At 36.3% G+C, this 5,963-nt stretch overlaps 1 pseudogene; it reads left to right on the forward strand.

Annotated features, from left to right (window-relative positions):
• Positions 1 to 204: 204 nt before the first annotated feature.
• On the forward strand, positions 205 to 5,536 carry LOC121482568 (annotated as a pseudogene).
• Positions 5,537 to 5,963: the final 427 nt, after the last annotated feature.

A 5,963-nucleotide genomic window follows, 5' to 3' on the forward strand; every position in this document is an offset into this window, starting at 1 on the left:
TATTTCTTTTAACCAAGTGAAAATTGAAAAGCAACTAGAAATGGAAATATCCACACCAATTATGATAGATCAACGGTTATAATTTTTGATTCTGTATAAGGAAATCACACAAATCAATACAAGAGTGCGTGGGCAAAAGTAGTTTTGGAGGAAATATACAGATCATTTTAAAATAAAAAGACAACTAACAATTGTACAGCAAAGATGACAATATACAAGGTAACTATTAAGAAATGCAAATTTACTGAGATACCATTTTCACATATCAAATTAGTAACACTGAAAAAAAGAAGTCAATGTTAGTGAGGTTACAGTTAAAACAAGCATTCTCAATTATTGCTAATCAAGGTTTAATTTTATCAAGCTTTTTAAAAACTATTTTGGAAATTTGCTTTTGAGCAAGTGATTACCATTCTAAAACTCCTATAAGTACAGTTCCCCCTTTAGGCTGGAAAATTTCATTTTCAATCCCTCATTAAAGATCTCTGGCGTAATTTCCATATCTCATCAATCTCCTAGGGCAATGAGAACACCCCAATTTTATACCACAACAAAATCTCCAAGAAAAAAATTTCCTTTATGTTAGCAAGTTTAACTATTGTATGCTAGACAAGCTCACTTTTCTTCAAATATGGCCTTCTCTTATTTGATTTTCTCACATAGCTACATCTACTACAGAGGTGAGATCATAGAAGGTGTGCAGTACCTATTTGTTAACTGAGCTATTAAAAACACACATACTGTTTCTATTATTATTATTATTGTTGTTGCTGTTGTTGTTGTTGTTAGAAATGGAGGGGGCAGCCCCTGTGGCCCAGTGGTTTAGTGCCGCCTTCAGCCCGGGGTGTGATCTTGGGGACCCCGGATCGAGACCCACGTCGGGCTTCCTGCACGGAACCTGCTTCTCTCTCTGCCTGTCTCTGCCTCTCTGTGTGTGTGTGTGTGTGTGTGTGTGTGTGTGTGTGTGTGTCTGTCATGAATAAATAAATAACTTCTAAAAAAAAAAAGAATGGAGGATAATATCCAGAAAAGAGGGAGAGACTCAAATGAAATTATCATCCACCAATCTAGAATTCACAGCTTTACTTTGATCTTAAACTTTCTTCTATGTTGGCAACCAAATTATACCAAATATCTATTTGTTTATTTAGGCCAAATAATCATGTTTGTGCACACATGCATGTGGGTGTGTGTATGGCTGTGTGGGTGTGTGTATATATATATATATATGTGTTTGTGTTTGGGAAGAGGGAGGATTATCACAGTTGTCTAGTGAAAGTTAGTGCAACACTTGAACCAGTTATAGGAACAGGGATAATTACCAATATTTTCTGACTTCCTTATATAGCTTCAGCATTTACCAACTTATATCCACAAGTGAAAAGAAGTGAAAAATTAAAGGCTTTACCAAATTAAGTGTATTTGGAACAGAATAGAAGTGTCACGGAAAAACCATTATTGAAAGAAATAGTTTGTTTTCACACAATATGAAAGGAAACATATTTTATATAATCTTTCTCAAAAATCAAATAGCAAAAAGACACTTGAGAATAATGCTAATGTAGATGTTAGTCTCAATAGGTATCTACAGTTACTTCTAAAATGAATTGTTTAACCAACAGAGCAACTACTCATAGTACAAGCATGTACTGAATCTATTTATAGGAATGGCAAAAACTGAGACAAAAGTTATATTTGCTGCAAATTAAGCAAAATACTTTGGCAATTACTTTTAATCTATCTAAAGGAAAGTTTAGTAGTTAAGTAACAGGACACATCAATTTTCTTTTCTTTCATCTGTATATGTCTATTTCTGAACTATATTCTACTCTCAAAATTTTTAAAGATTTTATTTATGTATTCCCTATTCTCAAATTTTTATTAGTGATAGGGAAAATCACTTCAGTAAATGTAAACTACTGGCAATCTTTTTCCCCTTTAATTTTGAAAAGTATTGGGATGCTTTCAGCTCAGGGCATGATCCCAGAGTCCTGGGATGGAGTCCCACATCGGGTTCCCTGCATGTAGCCTACTTCTCCTGCCTCTATGTCTCTGCCTCTCTCTCTCTCTCTCTGTATCTCTCGTGAATAAAGTCTTAAAATTTTTTTTTGAAAAGCACATCTCCAAGTTTCCTTTTATATTTAAAAAATTTAAATATAATGCATTTTTTTATCACTAACCATGATAGCATGTATGTAGTCTTGCCCTGTAGATCATTCATTCTCTCTTGATAGTGTGTTTGACAACAAACACAGTGTATGATTAAATTCAGATTTTTTTGTTAAGTTGTAACCTAGGGTAAATCAATCACAGTGCTTTTAGCTCCTTGAACTATTTAAAACTACAATATAGTTTCTCTTATCTATTAGCAAAAACCTTGGGTCATTTAGAGGACGGAGATAATTATCCTTTAGCAACTGAGGAATTCACAAAAATGTGAGTATGACCAATAATGCATGTATATTTTTTTCTCAAGTTTAAACCTACACCAGTAAACTTGAATCTATGTATTTTTGTCTTTGGTACCTGCCAAATCATCTTCACTGTCCCAATATTAAGTATGGGCTAGAAAGTCCCACTATAAAATTACTCTCATAGGGAGATAAGGAACTATCTAAATAATTTGCATATGTACTCAAATCAAATGCTAAGTCTATATGCCCTTCTCAAAATTGTCATACTTTCAGAAATTAAAACTTTATATAGTGAGGTTTTTCTTTTCTTTCCCCTATCTTACAGTATTAGTGTTGGACAGATGATCAGAACAGAAATGCATCTGTGACTACAATTTCATCCTGAAGGAATCTCCAAGCCCTGCTCTTCTGAATACTTATATATATCCCTACCTTCCTCCAGAACATTAAATCATTCTTGATGACTAAGGAAGCCTACCTAAGGTAGCCTGTTGTTACTATATTGCTATATACCTATGTACATCTAAGAATATCTACATAGACCACATTAGTGTATTCTATGAAAATGCACCAATATAAAGGACAAACATTATATGGTCTCATTCGTTTGGGGAATATAAAAAACAGTGAAAGGGAATAAAGGGGAAAGGAGAAAAAATGAGTGGGAAATATCAGGGAGGGAGACAGAACATGAGAGACTCCTAACTCTGGGAAACGAACTAAGGATGGTGGAAGGGGAGGTGGGCAGGGGGTGGGGGTGACTGGGTGACGGGCACTGAGGGGGGCACTTGATAGGATGAGCACTGGGTGTTATTCTATATGTTGGCAAATTGAACACCAATAAAAAATAAATTCATATAAAAAAAGAAGCCAAATTCTTTTTGAAAAGATTCAGTACTATATAAAATTAAGAAAATTTAACATACACAAGTAAAACTGAGGCTAATTCAAAACAGTAAAAATAAAGTTAGTAGTAAAAACACTTCAGAGTTAGTAAAGAGTCCATCAATAATGAAACAAGTCATGGAAACATCTGGGTGGCTGAGTGGTTGAGCATCTGGCTTTGGCTCAGGGTGTGATCCCCAGGTCCTGGGATCCAGTCCCACATCGGGCTCCCTTTGAGGAGCTTGCTTCTGCCTTTGCCTAAGTCTTTGCCCCTCTCTCTGTGTGACTCTCATAAATAAATAAAATCTTTTCTTAAAAAACGTAATGAAACAAGCCATGGACTTGATGCTATCACACAAACTATTTCCATAACCTAATTATTTTGGAACTCACTGTTTTCCCAGTTAATATTAATCTTTTTAAAGATGTCTTTAATTGTTTTTAGTTGTTTAATTGTTTAGTTGTTTTAGTTGTTTTTAGTTTTTTAATTCTAAGTCAATTTTCTCAGAAGTCAAGAATGCTATTATAACCATTTATATCTGACAGTGTACCATTTGTTTTAGATAGTTTAGTAAAGCATAAATAAATACATATATTATTATATATAATAAATAATAGCTAAAAATGACTAGAAATAAATAAAACTACTATTATGTACAGAAGATATAATTTTGCAGACTGTAAATTCAAGTAAATCTTCAAATAAACTATTAAGATAAAGGTACCTGTGTGGCTCAGTCAGTTAAGTGCAGAATTCCTCATTTTGGCTCAGATCATGATCTCAGGGTCTGAGATTGAGCCTCTCATGGGGCTTGCACTCATTGGGGAGACTGCTTGAGATTCTCTCTCCCTCTCCCACTGCCCCTCACTCCTGCTTATTCTCTTTTTCTCAAATAAATAAAATCTTTAACAAAACTTATTAAGGGACACCTGGGTCATTCAGTTGGGTCCATATCTGCCTTCTCCTTGGGTCATGATCCCAGGTTCCTGGGATGAGTCCTACTTCTGGCTCCCTGATCAGTGGAGTGTCTGCTTCTCCTTCTCTTCCATATCCCCCTACCTCTTCTTGTGCTTTTTCTCTCTCAAATAAATAAAATCTAAAAACTATTAGGATAAAAACTAGATTTCTGATATGTACTGGATACAAGTTTAATATAAAATTATTGTCTTTTCTATATGCAAACAAAAATATGAACTTAAAAGTGTATCATTTTATATAGTCCAAAAATATCTAAGTAGAAAACAAGCAACAGAAAATTAGAAAAATTAGAATAATTCAACATGCATTATTAAAGAAGATATAAATAAATGAGAGATGTACAATATTCACAGATTAGGAGGCCTAATATTCAAAGAAATTATCTATACAAATTTGATTTATAGGTTAAATATGATCACACTCAAATTCCCAATATATTTTTTTTAGATTTTGTTTCTTTACTCATGAGAGACACACACAGAGAGGCAGAGACATAAGCACAGGGAGGAGAAGTAGGCTCTCCTGCAGGGAGCCAGGTGGGGACCTGAACCCATGATCCCAGGATCAGGACCTGAGCCAAAGGCAGGCACTCAACTACTGAGCTACCCAGGTGACCTCCACAAATTTTTCTTAAGTAGAACTGGTAAGCTGATTTTAAAATTTGTATGGGAAAAGTGGTTATGCAAGGGCTGCTGCACAGCTAGCAGAGCTGTGGTCCTGAAGGCAGCACAACGTGCTCGGAGCTTTCTCCCTTACCTTGCCCACCAGTCTGAGGCCCCCAGCCCAGCCTGTGTCAGCCTCAGAAACAGCACTGAGAGCAGCCTCAGTATCAGTGCCATGGCTGGTAGAAAGCCTACACGGATAACCTCACAGCAGTCAGGACCTGTCAGAACATGGCCATTGTGAGCTATAAGAACTGGACCTCGATCTGGGCCATAGTCCCTGAGAAAACCATCACCAACATCACACCAGCAGAGGTTGGTGTCCTGGTTGGCAAAGACCAGGCAAGTTTTTTAATGAATAGGCTAACACTTGGAGGCTAAAAGTGTTTTGTTATCCAGGTCTCACTACTACAGGATGGTGTATTTACCATAGATCTTCATATCAAGAGTACGGGTAGAGCTTCCACCATCAGCATCGCTGTCACCATGACTATCAAGATGCTAGTCCTGCTAATGGGCAAAGAAAGTGTCCCTGGTGGTATGTACAATGAGAAATGTTAGGAATGTCTTCCCACGTGCAGCATTCACAGTACTGACGTCATCACTTCCTTCCCCTCACCCCTCCTCACTGCTTTTGCACCCCTCTCCTTCCTATACACACACACACACACACACACACACACACCATTTTTGGGGGTCATTCCCCACACCCCTTACAAATGCCCAAACCACATGAACTAGGGGTTGGGACTGGCTGGCTGGACACATGCCCCTACCCATACCACTCATGTGTGTGGCTGGAAAATTTTTTTTTTGTTGTGGGGGTTCTTTCTCAGAATAATAATAAAAAATTCTAACAAGAACAACAACAAAAATTTGTATAGAAATTCAAAGGGTCAAGGATAGTCATGATAAAGTTGAAAAAAAGAATATGGTGGGAGAAATAGCTTTATCAGATGCCAAAACATAATAAAGTGGAAATCAAGACGAAAATAAATTTGTAATAATTAAAAAAACTGAGTT

The sequence above is a fragment of the Vulpes lagopus genome, chromosome X (genome assembly GCF_018345385.1).
Source record: "Vulpes lagopus strain Blue_001 chromosome X, ASM1834538v1, whole genome shotgun sequence".
NCBI lineage: Eukaryota > Metazoa > Chordata > Mammalia > Carnivora > Canidae > Vulpes > Vulpes lagopus.